The sequence below is a fragment of the Mastacembelus armatus genome, chromosome 20, assembly GCF_900324485.2.
Source record: "Mastacembelus armatus chromosome 20, fMasArm1.2, whole genome shotgun sequence".
NCBI lineage: Eukaryota > Metazoa > Chordata > Actinopteri > Synbranchiformes > Mastacembelidae > Mastacembelus > Mastacembelus armatus.
The window spans coordinates 829,838-845,986 of NC_046652.1; the positions used below are offsets into that span (position 1 = coordinate 829,838).

At 43.9% G+C, this 16,149-nt stretch overlaps 1 pseudogene; it reads right to left on the reverse strand.

Moving 5' to 3' along the window:
* Positions 1-5,011: 5,011 nt before the first annotated feature.
* On the reverse strand, positions 5,012-15,936 carry LOC113121451 (protein NLRC3-like; annotated as a pseudogene).
* Between the last annotated feature and the right edge of the window lie 213 nt (positions 15,937-16,149).

The window sequence follows — 16,149 nt, forward strand, 5'->3', positions numbered from 1 at the left end:
TCCAGGCGTCTCAGATGGGAGGGGTTGGACTTCAGAGCTGAGACCAGATAACCACAGCTGGTCTCTGACAACCTGCAGCCCCACAACCTGAATAAAGAAGCAAAGATGTGACGTTAGAAACCAAAGTTCCTCTTGAAAGTGTTGAATGTGTCAGAATGTGTTCAGAGTTGAAGAAGGTTTAGAAAGTAGAAGTTTAGAAAGTGGAAACTCCAAACAGCTGAAGCCAACAGGATGCAGGTTCAAAGCAGTCCCATCCAAAAAGGGACAAAGAGCTGTCATTAATATGAATGCCAACATGCTGCTGCTTCAATAAAGACGGAGTGACTTCAGCTCTGAAACTCTGCCAGCTCCACCTGTGGCTCCATCTATACAAACTCATGTTGTGCAGCCACATTTCTCTGAGAGAGAAAACAGCCTTTCCCATGAAGATCCTCAGTGTGGATCAGTCTAATATCAGCCTCATATCTGCAGTTTAGTGTCAGCACAACTTTCACATCACATTCATCTCAGCCCACAACCTAAGCATGGGGTCTGACCTCAGAGTCTCCAGTCTACAGTGTGAACTCTGCAGTCCACCACACAGCTGCTGCAGTCCTGGATCCTGCAGGTTGTTGTTGTTCAGGTCCAGATATCTCAGACGGGAGGGGTTGGACTTCAGAGCTAAGGCCAGATAACCACAGCTGGTCTCTGACAAACTGCAGCCACTCAACCTGAATAAAGAAAAACACAGATAAAATCAATGATAATTGATGAAATCTGCCTAATCAATGACTTTGTCCTTCTGTTACTTTGGATCCTCAGAATATCAGCCTTCTAACAACCCCAGAACATTAGTGAAGCTGCTCCAGGTTGGACTGCTGGGATCCTCTTCTTTTTTTGAAGGCTTCATTTTGGTTTGTGGAACACAGAGTTTCTGGGAGTTTGCAAAAAGCCCTAATCTGGTCTCATCCAACATGTCTCTGGTGTCCTCTTCCAGGGAGCTGGGCTACAGAACGATGGGCCTTAACCTTCTTTAGAACATCGGCCATGGTGGTCACAGGAACATGAGGATCTCGGGACATGGACTTGTAGCCATTATTCTGAGCCTTGGTTGACTCTGATCTTCAGTTCAAGCTCCTCAGGTAATTCTCTGCTCTGTTTTCTTTTCTCCAGGCTCAGTGTGGTTCACACAGACACACTAAGCAGCACAATGAGGACTTTGTCCATTTCAACTGACTGAATGAGGGATTATTAGGCTGCACTAACTGGGGCTCCCAACAGGTGAGTCCAAGGTGAATCACCTGCTCCAAATCCTATGGCAACATCTAAAAAGGGGCCAATAATCTAGTCCAGGACATGTTTGGATTTCTGTGTGGAAGAAGCTGTCTTGAAGTTGAGGTTCAGGTTGTGCTTAGGGTTCACCAAGTAGTGCTTCTGGTTTGACTTTGTCTCCAGGAAATCAATGGAAGTCAATGGAATGTCCTCTGAAGTGATGGAAACACACCTATCTGTGTGTGTTCTCAACCATCAATATCAATGATCAAAGAAATATTTCTACTGCATCAAAGAAACTGGATCCATTTCCAACAAATATTAGTTCAGAGGATTTTCTGCTGACACATGTGACTCTTTAGACACAATGAGACCAACTTTCTGTGAGACTCAGTCATTTGGGACTAAAGACTCAGAATTTAGCCTCAGAAAAATCCAAAAGACAGGAAAAGAAAATCAACTTCAATAGAAGTTCTGTCTGTGCAAACACTGAGTTCAAACAATAATTCAACACTAAAGATCTACAATAGTAACAAATAGTCAGTGAACTGACCCCAGAATCTCCAGTCTACAGTCTGGATTCTGCAGTCCACCACACAGCTGCTGCACTCCTGAATCCTGCAGGTTGTTTTTACCTAGCTCCAGTTCTCTCAGATGGGAGGGGTTGGACTTCAGAGCTGAGACCAGATAATCACAGCTGGTCTCTGACAACTTGCAGCCCCACAACCTGAATAAAGAACCAAAGATGTGACGTTAGAAAACAAAGTTCCTGCTTGAAAGTGTTGAATGTGTCAGAATGTGTTCAGAGCTGAAGAAGGTTTAGAAAGTAGAAGTTTAGAAAGTGGAAACTCCAAACAGCTGAAGCCAACAGGATGCAGGTTCAAAGCAGTCCCATCCAAAAAGGGACAAAGAGCTGTCATTAATATGAATGCCAACATGCTGCTGCTTCAATAAAGACGGAGTGACTTCAGCTCTGAAACTCTGCCAGCTCCACCTGTGGCTCCATCTATACAAACTCATGTTGTGCAGCCACATTTCTCTGAGAGGGAAAACAGCCTTTGCCATGAAGATCCTCAGTGTGGATCAGTCTAATATCAGCCTCATGTCTGCAGTTTAGTGTCAGCACAACTTTCACATCACATTCATCTCAGCACACAACCTAAACATGGGGTCTGACCTCAGAGCCTCCAGCCTACAGTCTGTATTCTGCAGTCCACCACACAGTTGATGCACTCCTGGATCCTGGAGGTTGTTTTCTCTCAGGTCCAGTTCTCTCAGATGGGAGAAGTTGGACTTCAGAGCTGAGGCCAGATAACCACAGCTGGTCTCTGACAAACTGCAGCTCCTCAACCTGAATGAAGAAAAAATAAGGAGATCAGATCATTGTTAATCAGATGTGTCCTAATCAATGAGCTTTTCTCTAAAATGAGTAGAGGGACTTTGGCCTTCTATTATTGTGGATCATCAGAATTTTAGCCTTCTACAGACATCATCCAAATGGCAGAACAACAATTAGACACCTGTTCATGTCCACACTGGGTCATAACCTCCTGCTGACCTCAGTACTTCTCTATGTGTGTGTGTGTGGACTTGGATGGACCAACACTGGGAAGACCAGTTGGACTTTTGGATCATGGCAGGAGGATCCTTTGAGGACATTTAAAAGAGCTGTTTGAGGTTATTAGTTCAGAGGATTTTCTGCTGACACATGTGACTCTTTAGACACAATGAGACCAACTTTCTGTGAGACTCAGTCATTTGGGACTAAAGACTGAATTTAGCCTCAGAAAAATCCAAAGACAGGAAAAGAAAATCAAAGGGAGGGGTTGAATTTCAGAGCTGAGACCAGATAACCACAGCTGGTCTCTGACAAACTGCAGCGAATCAACCTGAATAAAGACCCAAAGATGGAGATCAGATCATTGATAATCAGATGTGTCCTAATCAATGAGCTTTTCTCTAAAATGAGTAGAGGGACTTTGTCCTTCAGTTATTGTGGATCATCAGAATGTCAGCCTTCTACAGACATCATCCAAATGGCAGCACAACATTCAGACACCTGTACATGTTCACACTGGTCATGGGTTTTGACTGTCAGGTCAGTTTTGGGTTCAGAAATCAATTCAACAGAATCGGCAGATTCAATAAGCACCAAATATAACAAATGTCTCATCAAAAAATGTTCCTGTCCGGATCATTTTTCTGTTCAAAGATTAATGTAGACAACAATGGGCTAACGTGAGCAGTTTCTCCTTCCTGTCTCTGGTTAAAATGAGCAGCAGCAGTAGATGATGATCTCAACTCTACATTATTAATGTTCATTGTGGAACAGCTGCAGTCAAACTTCAGTCTGCTGCTTAATGAGCTCTCTCCAAGCTGCTGAGTGGACTCAGCAAAAGACTGTTTGTTCTGCCATATGTCTCTACAAATGCAAGTGAACTGGGTTTCTGTAGTTTATCAGAGTGGAGACTCTGCTCTAGAGAAATGATCAGCTGATCAATAAGTCCAGCTGTACTTTTTTGTAATCAGATCAATATGAATCTCCATTTTGGAAATCAGGAGCTCTGTTATTTGGATCAAGTCATTCGTGGAGAATCAGGTGTAAAAGTCACTGTGGCCCAACAATCAATATCAACCAATAATCAATATTTTCCATCTGCTGCTGCTCAGCTGATGTTCAGGTCAGAGCTACAGGTGGTCAACATTAATACTTGATGCTCCTTCATTCATGGTGATGTTTGTTCATTTAGCAGCTGCCACTAAAAACTGGAGGTTCTGGACTTCACCCTCAACAACAGCTGGTCTCAGATCAGAACTGACTCCTGGACATGGGAGTCCTTTTTAGCCAAACCTCTTTAAATGGACTGACTGGGCCCAAACCACGGGACAGTTTCTACAGTTTGTGTAGAAACCAAGAGTTCAGTAACTGGGAGAAATCCCAGTGAACACACATTATTGAAGACAGCTCAGTGAAATGAAGTGAAACTGAAGGAATCACTTTTTAGTCTGCTGAGAATAGAAGAACAATGAAAACACTGAATGGAACAACCAACATTCACAGGAGCTTTAGTTGTGTATTCAACATCTAAGATCTACAATAGTAACAGTCAGTGAACTGACCTCAGAGTCTCCAGTCTACAGTGTGGACTCTGCAGTCCACCACACAGCTGCTGCACTCCTGAATCCTGCAGGTCGTTGTTCCATCCCAAGTTCAATTCTGTCAGATGGGAGGGGTTGGACTTCAGAGCTGAGACCACGACTTCACAGTGAGTCTCTGAGAGTCCAGATTTAACAAGTCCGTGAGGACACATATATTAGAAAAGCTGTTATTATGACAGAGACAACATATTGAGTTGAATCACTTGATGTCAAACAGGGACATGTCCTGTTGTGTCTTCACATCAGTGATTCAGCTGATCTTCTCTCAGTGGGTTGGACATGAAATAAGAATTCTTCTCACTCTCTGTCACACTGCACACGCTTCATCTTTGTTCTGCTTTCATTTTGGACAGGAAGCAGAGAAAACTGAGTTCCTTTGGAACTTCCACAACAGGCCTGTCTCTGTTTATTCCAATGTTGGACATTTGTTCACATGTGGCAGAAAAACATCAGTGTGTGAAGAGAAACAGAAGAAAAATGTGTCCCATGGAAAAACCATTGGAAAGAAAAAGAAGAACTGTGTTCATTCACTGGACAGATAGAAAAAAACAACAGGAACATATGCAGCTTTTGGCGTGACACCATTTGGAACAGCTCAAGAACATCTGGGACAAAATCCAGCTGCTGTCATTCTCACAATAAACAAGAGGAACATTATGGTGATGATCACATCTGGACTTACACAGCCTTTCTGCAGTTCCTCACAGCTGGAATCAGTCTCTGTCGTCCCTGGACTGATGTGTTGTACTTACTCAGGTCCAATTCATCTGGAACCTCCTCTGACATCTGCAGCATGTAGGCCAGAGCTGAGCACTGGATCTCAGAGAATCTCTTCTCTGATCTCTTCTTTGACTTAAGAAACTTTTGGATCTCCTGATGGACTGAGTGGTCGTTCAGCTCCATCAGACAGTGGAAGATGTTGATGCTCCTGTCAGGAGAGATATCATCTATGTTCATCTCCTTCAGGTTGTTGATGGCTCTCTGGATTGTTTCTGGACTGGTCTGGTCTGTCTGATGCCGCAGGTCTCCAAAGACTCTCTGGTTGGACTCCAGAAAGAGGCCATGAAGGAAGCGGACAAACAGGTCCAGATGACCACTTTTACTTTTCTGGGATTTCTCCATGACTCTCAACAGGAAGTCATTTAGGGTTTGTGCTAAGAACTTCTCCAGTACCTGTGTCTTCCTGTCGGTGTAACAGTGGACCATGTAGACTGCAGCCAGAAACTCCTGAACACTCAGATGAACAAAGTAGTAGACTGATTTCTGGAAGATCACACTCTCTCTTTTGAAGATCTCTGTACAGACTCCTGAGTACACCAAGGCCTCTGGGACATCCAGACCACACTGCTCCAGGTCTTCTTGGTAGAACATGATGTTTCCTTCCTCCAGATGTTCAAACGCCAGCCTCCCCAGCTTCAGAAGAACTTCCTTGTCAGCCTCCGTCAGCTGCCGTGGACTCGTCTCATGTCCCTCATGCTTCTTCCTGTTTGTCTGAACCAGCAGAAAGTGTGAGTACAGGTCAGTCAGGGTCTTGGGCAGCTCTCCTCTCTGCTCTGTGGTCAACATGTGCTCCAGAACTGTAGCAGTGATCCAGCAGAAGACTGGGATTTGACACATGATGTGGAGGCTCCTGGATGCCTTGATGTGTGAGATGATTCTGCTGGACAGCTCTTCATCCCTGGATCTCCTCCTGAAGTACTCGTCCTTCTGGGCGTCAGTGAAGCCTCGGACTTCTGTCAGCCTGTCCACACACGTGGGAGGGATCCGATTGGCCGCCGCGGGTCGGGAAGTTATCCAGACCAGAGCCAAGGGAAGCAGATTCCCCTGGATGAGGTTTGTCAGCAGCTCGTTGACTGAGGCCTCCTGTGTGACATCAGACACCACCTTCCTGTTATTGAAATCCAGTGAAAGTCTGCTTTCATCCAGGCCGTCAAAGATGAACAGAACTTTACAGACAGCCAGCTGCTCTGCTGTGACCTTCTGTAATGTTGGATAGAAAACATGGAGCAGCCTGAGAAGACTGATCTGCTCATCTTTGATCAGGTTCAGCTCCCTGAACGAAAGCAGGACCAGCAGACTGACGTTTTGGTTTTCTGAGCCCTGTGCCCACTCCAGACTGAACTTCTGCACTGAGAAGGTTTTTCCAACACCAGCGACGCCGTTAGTCAGAACCACTCTGATGGGTCTATCTTTGTCATACGAACCTTGCTTGTCTGCCTGTTTTTCTTTCTTAGGTAAGATTTTAAAGATGTCATGACATTTAATTGGGGTGTCATGGTGGATCTTGTCTTTCTCCTCCTTATCTTCGTTTTTTATCTTCATTATCTTGGAAGTGGTCTCCAGCTGCCAGACCTCATGTTGGGTATTAACCTCTTCACTCAGTCCCTCTGTGATGTAGAGCTTAGTGTAGATCCTGTTGAGGAGGGTTCCACTTCCTGTTGGATCAGGTCCTTCAGTCACACGTTCACATCTTGTCCTCAGACTGGTCTTATGTTGATCTAAAACCTCCTGCAGACAAGGGTGCACTGGAAGACAAGAAAAAGGGTCCAATCAAACAGACGTTTGTGTGACACAGAATCTCGACTGTGAAAGACCAACACAAATGTAGAACAATCAGTTACTGGTTCTGGGTCTTTTTCCACACTGGGGACAGGGACAGTCTCCTGGTGAACCAGACTGGTCCCAGTATGAGGTGATGCACTGTCTGCAGAACCACTGTCCACAGCTGGTAGAGACTGGATCCTTCAGGACGTCCTGACACAAAGCACAGCTGGACAGTCGCTGCTCCTCAGAGACCTGAGTCCTAGTCCTGTCCCTGTGGACATGAAACAAACTGGGATTAGTTGAGGTGGAGACATGTTGAGTGAGGAAACTTTCTTATTGTTTGACTGGACAGAAGCTGGAAACTCCCAGCTGTCTCCCAGATGGCTTTAAATCAGTTTTCCTCCACAGCTGAACTGAGGGAAAGAATTGAATTGAGGGAAAGAAAGAAGGGAGAAGAAGAGAAATGTGGTGAGAAACAGAAAAAGTGATAAGACAGAAACATTTCCATGTGACAGCAGAAATAAAGTCATCAAACAATGAGACTCCTCAGTCTGAACAAAGGAGATGGAATCATTTTACTAACTCGAGTGAAAAAGAACCAACTTCCTTTTCCAAAGTGCATCAATGACACAAGGTCTGGAAGTGGATCAATCCCTTCAAAGCTGCACAATAACAGCAGGAAACTGAAGGAGAACTGCATGTTGGAGTTTTTTGGAAGGGTTTCAACCACTGCATTCCTGATGCAACAGCAGCACCAGGAGACTGCAAACATAAGACTGGGAACAACTAGGATGTTTTCAGTCACTACCACTGTAGACAGGCTGAGCTCTATTTCAGTGCAGACTGTGGAGACACTGCTGTAGCTGTCTTGGAGGAGGAGCTTGATGGATTTTCAATGTATTGATGTGTTTGACTACTTCCATATTATCATTGGATCTTTCTACATGTATTATGGATTTCAGAACACTGGGATTACTAACTTTGATGCAATACCTTCAAAATATCCATGTTCCTGTTCCATACCAGAGGGAAACCAACAGGATTTTTGGACATCCAATGAATTAACACCATAACAACATACCACAGCCTGTCACTACCAACAGCTTCCAGTCCAACTGCTGACAAAGGACTGAAAGAACCATTGAACCTCAGCGTCCAAGCACAGATGTGCCACATCTGCTTCCTCATCTCTTCTTCCTGTCTACATACAGGACCTACCAGAACACAGAGACTTCCCTCCAACCTTTAGGACTGAAACCAAAACCATTTGTCATATGGCTCTTGTCTCTCTTTGACACCTCACAGTGTGATGTTCGATTCAAATGATGGTGTGTCACTTGTTTGGTCTGTGTCTCTTTAAGTGTTTAAGACACTACAGTTTAGAAAAGAAGTGGATTTGACTGTTTCTTTCTAACAAGCTGTGAACAAGAATTTATTCTCTGTGTTTTCATCAGAAGTTTCTCTTCTAAAACAAATCATCTGTTGAACACTCATATCTAACAGGTTCCTTATACTGGGCTGTGAAATTAAATTAAATTCAATTCAATTCAATTCAATTTTATTTGTATAGCGCCAAATTACAATACAAATCATCTCAAGGCATTTTACGAAAACTAAAACTAAAAACCCAACAATTCCCTTACGAGCAAGCACTTGGCGACAGTGGAGAGGAAAACCTCCAACAGAACCGGGCTCAGTTTGGGCGGCCATCTGCCTCAACCAGTTGGGGTGAGTGGATAGAGCAGAGAGAAAACAATAGCAACAATAAACAACAAATAGACAGTGCAGGTTGGTCGGGCCAGTAACTGCACATCAGCAATATACAGCTCCAGGACCAGGGACACCTGCAGAAAGTACAGAGAGAACAGAGAGAGAGGGAGAGAGCACAAACTAGGGGAGAGAGAGAGCACAAGGTTAGTGACATTCACTGGTGGAATATACATGTGAGGTGGAAGGAGAGGAAGAGAGGGGAGGGGAAGAGAGGGGGGTTAGGGTAGGGGAGCTCAGTGCATCGATGGTCCTCGGGCAGTCTAGGCCTATAGCAGCATAACTAAGGGATGGTTCAGGGTTGCCTGAAGCCAGCCCTAACTATATGCTTTGTCAAAGAGGAAGGTTTTAAGTCTAAGCCTTAAAAGTACAGAGAGTGTCTGCCTCCTGAACCCAGGAGAGAAGCTTGATAACTAAAGGCTCTGCCTCCCATTCTGCTTTTGGAAACTCTGGGAACCACAAGTAGACCTGCACGCTGAGAGCGAAGTGGTCTATTGGGATAATATGGTACTATGAGGTCTTTAAGGTATGAAGGAGCTTGATTATGAAGGGATTTGTATGTGAGAAGAAGGATTTTAAATTCTATTCTGTATTTTACAGGGAGCCAATGAAGAGAAGCCAATATAGGAGAAATATGATCTGTCTTGCTAGTTCCTGTCAGAACTCTGGCTGCGGCATTCTGGATTAATTGGAGGCTTTTTATGGAGATATTGGGACATCCAGATAGTAATGAGTTACAGTAATCTAGCCTTGAGGTAACAAATGCATGGACTAGTTTTTCTGCATCATTTTGAGACAGGATGTTCCTAATTTTGGCAATGTTGCGCAGGTGAAAGAAGGCAGTTCTAGAGATTTGTTTTATGTGTGAGTTAAAGGACATGTCCTGGTCAAAAATAACTCCAATGTTTTTTACAGTAGTGCTGGAGGCCAGGGCTATGCTATCTAAAGTAGCTATAATTTTACAAAAGTTATTTCTGAGATTTTTTGGCCCAAATACAATGACTTCTGTTAAAAAGTAAAAAGTTACTGGTCATCCAGGCCTTTGTGTCAGTTAGACACGCTTGAAGTCTGCTTAACTGGTTTGTGTTAACAGGTTTAATAGATAGATACAACTGAGTGTCATCTGCATAGCAGTGGTAATTAATAGAGTGCTTCCTAATGACATAGCCTAAAGGAAGCATGTACAGGGTGAACAGAATCGGTCCTAGCACAGAGCCTTGTGGAACTCCATAACTAACTTTTGTTCGTGTGGAAGGTTCATCATGGACATGAACAAAAGGAATCTGTCCGATAAATAGGACTGGACCCATTTTAACATTTTCCTGTGTAAGTGGTCTGACAGCTGCTTAGCAACAGCTTTTTCTAGGATTTTACAAATAAATGGCAAGTTGGATATTGGTCCATAATTAGCCAAGACTCCTGGATCAAGACTAGGTTTTTTGAGTAAGGGTTTGATTACTGCAGTCTTAAAGGCCTGTGGTGCGTAGCCTGATACTAGAGATAAATTTACCAAGTCTAATAAAGATGAGTTAATTAATGGCAGGGTGTCTTTAAGCAGTCTAGTCGCAATGGGGTCTAAGAGACATGTTGATGATTTCAATGAAGCAACTACTGATGGAAATTCAGAGAGATCTATGGGAGAGAAGCAGTCTAAACATAACTGAGGTCTTACGAATATGTAAATTATACCATGGGGCTAGTCTTCTCTGACTCACTAACTTCTTTTTCAGAGGGGCTACAGTATCAAGCGTTTCACACAGTGAGGCTACAGCACTGTCAACAATATGATCAATTTGGTAGGGAGTGGGATTGAGGCAGCTGCCCTCCACTATGTTTATACTTGGCATAGATGTAAATAAAAATGGAATCATTTTCTTAAATTTATTAACAGTGTTGTCAGATAAACATCTGCTTTAGTGGAATTTTCTTCCAAACGCTGCATGATCCATCATCTTAAATTCAAAAGTTATTAAAGAATGATCTGACAAAACAGGATTTTGGGGAAAAACTATTAGATGTTCAATTTCGATGCCATAGGTCGGTACAAGATCAAGGGTGCGATTAAAACAGTGGGTGGGTTTATTAACATTTTGAGTGAAACCAATTGAATCTAATATAGAATTAAATGCAATGCTGAGGCTGTTATTTTCAACATCTACATTAATATTAAAATCTCCCACTATAATGACTTTATCTGAACTAAGCACTAAATCAGACAGGAAGTCTGGGAATTCAGTTAAAAACTCTGAGTAAGGGACAGGTGGATGGTACCCAAATGACAAGTAGAACTGGTTTTTGTGTTTTCCAGTTTGGATGTGAGACACTAAGAGTGAGGCTCTCAAATGAGTTATAACTGTTCTGAGGATGAAAGTTTAATAATAAGTTTGAGTGGAAGATTGCAGCTACTCCTCCACCTCAACCTGTGCTTCGAGGAACATGATAATTTTTATGACTGAGGGAGGTTGATTCATTCAGACTGACATATTCATCCTGCTGTAACCTGGTTTCAGTAAGACAGAGTAAGTCAATTTGGTGATCAGTTATCAAATCATTTACTAACAGAGATTAGTAAATGCGTCTCTGCGTCCCGGTCCCCACTCTGGATTGTCAGGCTTTAGGTTGGCTAATAAACTCGGCCAAATTTCTAGAGATGAGAGCTGCACCATTCAAAGTGGGATGGATACCGTCCCCCGCTATCAGACCGGGTTTTCCCCAGAAAGTGGCCCAATTGTCTATGAAGCCCACATCGCTTGCTGGACACCACCTAGACAGCCAGCGACGGAACGACGTCATGCAGCTAAATATGTCAAAGGAATTAGTGACTTCCTGTTGGCGGTCGACCACGGGAATCTAGATGTTCCCTGACATGAAGGTTTGAAATGGGGATTGATCCCAAAGTGCATGTCAAACTGAGCCACGCTGGAACCAGAAACCTGCAAAGAAGCTCCAGAAGCAGGGTGTGGACTTCCCAGAGCCCACCAATCTGAAGCAGATTTAGTTCTGAATCAGAAGCCACAACTTGCAGAGCTTCTACCAATCAGACGATGGCAGCCAGCTCAGGAAACACACACAGGACTTCCACCCCTTGGTCTGCAGAGGTCATTCAGAAGCTTAGTCAAAGTTTCTTTAAGTTGTGTCGTCTGCGTCTTTTCGTACTTGGGTTTTAATCTTCAAGTTGTTTTGACCTTTTTAGTTCCACTCCATGTAGAAACAGGAAGAACAGTGTTGGAAATTCAAAGCCAGAACTTTCTGTCAATGAGTCTAAACAAAGTTTTATCTGTAGCCTGTAGGAGGCTCTGACGTTGTAGAATCATACACCAGCTGCTCTTCTGCACAAACAAAAATATTTGATCTGAAAAACATCTAATCTGACTTTTTCAAACTGGGTGTAGCATCGAACCAGAAACTTGCCCAGGCCTAATGTGTTCACACACAGTGTCTCTGCAGAGCAGAACAGCAAGAGACACTGCAGTATGTTTGTGGTGCCCTGGCTGTGGCTTTGCATCAGGAATGTTGTGGTTTTAATCCTGCACTGGGCGAAAAAATCCAAAGTGCAGTTCCTCTTTCTGCCACCAGGTGTCGCAAAACCTATTAGCCTGTTTGTGGATGCACAAACGTACAAATGCAACTTTTTGACACTTCTTGTGTGTGTGATAAAACGTTTTTAACAATCTGAACATTTTTACAGTTTTGCACTCAGTAGGTGTGTGTGTGTGTGATAATATATGAAAACTGGGGACTATTTTTTTCCTTCTGACTACAGGCAGACTATACGAAGGCTCTGGACTACACACTGTGTTCACACAAAGACAGGAATCTGCAAACACAGAGTTTGGGGAATCTGGTCCCTGGTGCCTACTTGGTGCCTTCAAATCTGTATAAGAACTGACTCATCTTCAGCTCAGTTCACATTAGAAACAGGCTCTTACTTGGTGTCTGAAGGTCCAGGTTCAGGACTGAAGGTTGGAGGATCTCCTTTGGACTGGTCACTCTTCACAGACAGACAGATGGATCCTGGAGAACCTCGTTTTCGTCTGGGATACCGCCAAATGCAAACAGAAACATGGTTTTATTGATATCCCATCAGTCACTGATCAGTTCTCTGTCTCTGGAGCTCTGAGTCCACAAACTGCTGATCCTGTTCCACAGCCAGGAAGTTTGAAAGTTTCTAAAGGACTGAGCTTTTCTCTGGGACTGACAGCTGTCAGAGACGCTGAGAGGAAAACAGGACAGAACTCAGGATGGAGCTGAAGTCAGAACCACCCACTGGGATGAGCAGGATGCTGACAATCGGCTGGTAACCATAGCAACGGCAGACAGAGAGGAGATCTAACTGACGCAGCCTGACGTCATTTTATAACCAGACATTGCTAAGCTAACGTTAGCTAACTTCCACAGATATTCAAGTACTGAGCTGAGTGACGTTGGCCAAGGAAACTACTTAGCTGACGTTCCATAAAGATACACAGACTGAGACCACGTTAGGAGGATCCAGGCCTGAACCTTTGGAGGAAATAATCTGGGATTTTTTGGAGAAACATCACAATATGTGATTTTTGTCCTTCTCTATTACTCAGTGAACAGAAGCTTTTTACTGGCAGTGACAGCAGGAAGACGAACCAACATCCTCACATGCACTAGTGGTGCTGAGGGTCACTGCTGTTAAATATCCTTTTGTATGAAACTGGATTCCTGCTTTTCCTGGTCTCTCTAGAACCAGTTGATCCAGGCTGGAGAGGCTGAGCTTGGACATCAAACTGGTCAGTACAGCAGGAAACACAAAACAAATAGATTCTCTTTTCTTCTTTCACTGATCAAACTCTGCAGATCTGATACCAGACTTTGAGGACTGGGATGAAACCAGAACCCAAAGCTCTCCAACATCAGCCTGATAAATAAACTCACACTAGTCTCCTTTGGACTGATCTGACACAGAGTTTTCCCCAGCATCACCATGTGTGGACAATAAATGGAGGCTCTGACCCAAACCAGGAAAGGGTTCTGTTAATGCCTGACTTGGGCTTCGGACCTATGAAGTGGCCTGGTAAGGTCATAGGCCACCTGACAGCATCAACAAGTACTTTGAGGGGGGTCAGCATGTGATGAAACTATATTGGTCATTTACATTCAGGAAGATGAACACATTTACAGTTTTGTACTCAGTAGGGGTGTGTGTGTGTGTGTGTAAGAAATGGTCGAATGATGAGCATCTCCACCTTTTTTTAAAGACTGCAGGCAGAGTCCAACAGAGCGACTGAATAAATAGGCCACAGAATCAACATGCTAGATAAGATCAGATATTAGAATTGAACAATAGCTCAGCTCATCAATAAAATAATATCTACTCTCAGTCGTGTTGTTAGACTTGAAAGCAGAACTTTGCCTGCATCGTTGGAGGAGGGGGAGGAATCTGATGTGGCACATGGAGACACAAAGTATTTCCATGGTAGCAGATGCAGGTACTGCACAGACAAAGTAAATCCTTAGCCCTGCACAATAAACAATGAATGACACTGTGTTAATGCTGATACAACAAAGCTCTAGAGGGGAATCTAGAAACAGGTTGGACTGTGATAACACAGGCTGATTCAAACTGGGCTTCCTTCAACATCAACTGATCATTGATCAATTCAGAATCAATACTACTGAGACCATCTATGTTCACTGACAGAAGGGCCAGATGGTCGAGTCTGTTCTGGCCCAGACTGTGTTAGGCTTTATGACTTTAATAATCAGTCAGAAAAGCGGCCGACAAACAGAGACACCAAACCTAAACCATGATCACAGAGCAGAGCATAAAGCACAGCTCTGTTTCTTTAATGGGCTGTTCCTCATTGGTGCCACAATCTTACACATTAACATTAACGCTGCACATGTGTTTGCATCCAAAAAGCAGCTGTGTTCATTGGGACTGGTTGGCTCAGTGAACTACTGTGCTGCACAGTATTGAGCTGTGTCTCATATTCCATCCTTTGTGGACCTGCTTTGGCTGCGTAGAGTCAAAGTAATGCAGAGACATTTAATAATACTAATAACTAACCACGTTAGCTCTGCAGCTGGAGCTGACGCTCTAGACTGGATGTTCACGTCCTTTCTCACTCGCTGTGAACTGCAGTGAAAAAACCAACCAGTCAACAGAGGTGTGCAAGGGGAGGGACTGTTACCATGGAGATGGTTTTCCACCTGGAAGCTGTGAATTCCTTCTGACGACTGCATTTAAATGCAGATGAAGAGCTTCGGTTTGTTGTTTCTGTCGGGGACTACACTAACTACTGACACGGCCTCTTAGAAACTCCAACCACAAATATGTTGATTAGTGTCAGTCGGCCTGAAATGTTTCCAGGAAACATGTTTTTTCGGACTAAATATCTGATCCTCCAGCACAAAAGTCCGTTTTCTGCCCACAGCCTAAATTTGATATATTCTATATATATTTAAAGTTGGATATCTCCTCTCAACCATAGAGTGCAGCTCAAAGGGAAGCCAACGGGTCTCCAGCACCACAGCACTGCATTGTTTTGGTTTGTTTAATGAATCACAGGAAAGGACACCTGATGTTAGTGGATCAGGATTTTGTCTTCCAGACCACAGACTCATCTTCAGCTCAGTTTACACTAGAAACTGTCTCTTACCCTGAGTCTGAGGATCCAGGATCCAGACTTAAGTTTGGAGGACGATCTTTGGACCAGTCACTCTTCATGGACAGACAGCTGGATCCTGGAGATCCTGGTCTCTGCCTGGGGTACCACCCTCTGCAAACACAAACAGTTAATGTGCTGGATGTAAATGTCCATACATGTTGAGTAGTGAACTGTGTCCACTCCACATGTCCATGGACTGAATGAGACATTTGGACCATGGACTCATCTTCAGCTCAGTTTACACTAGAAACTGTCTCTTACCCTGAGTCTGAGGGTCCAGGTTCCAGACTTAAGTTTGGTGGACGATCTTTGGACCAGTCACTCTTCATGGACAGACAGCTGGATCCTGGAGACCCTGGTCTGTCCTCCTCTTCCCCCCCACAAAGACTCATTTTCTGTGGTCTGAGAGGGGAGCCAGGGACCCTGGAGACCAGAGGAACAAACCCAGTCAGCTGTCCCCCTGTAACGGCAGCAGCTTCTTTTTGATTGGACATTAGTTTGATGGAACCATCCCAGAGACACAGTGTGACTGTGACGTCAGGAAACACAAGTCTAAACCAGACTCAATCCCAACATTCATCAATGACATGGATCAATATGTGCAGGTGTCATATTAACACTCACCCTGCTTCCCACTTCCTGTTTCCTCCTCCTTCTTCTCTGTGGACTTTAAAATGTAGTCTGACTTCACACTTTGCTCTTCTTCACATGTGGCAGTGAGTGGACGCTCTGCAACACAAACAGGAAGTCAACAACATCACAGGAAGTTCTCAGAGTCTCTCCCAGT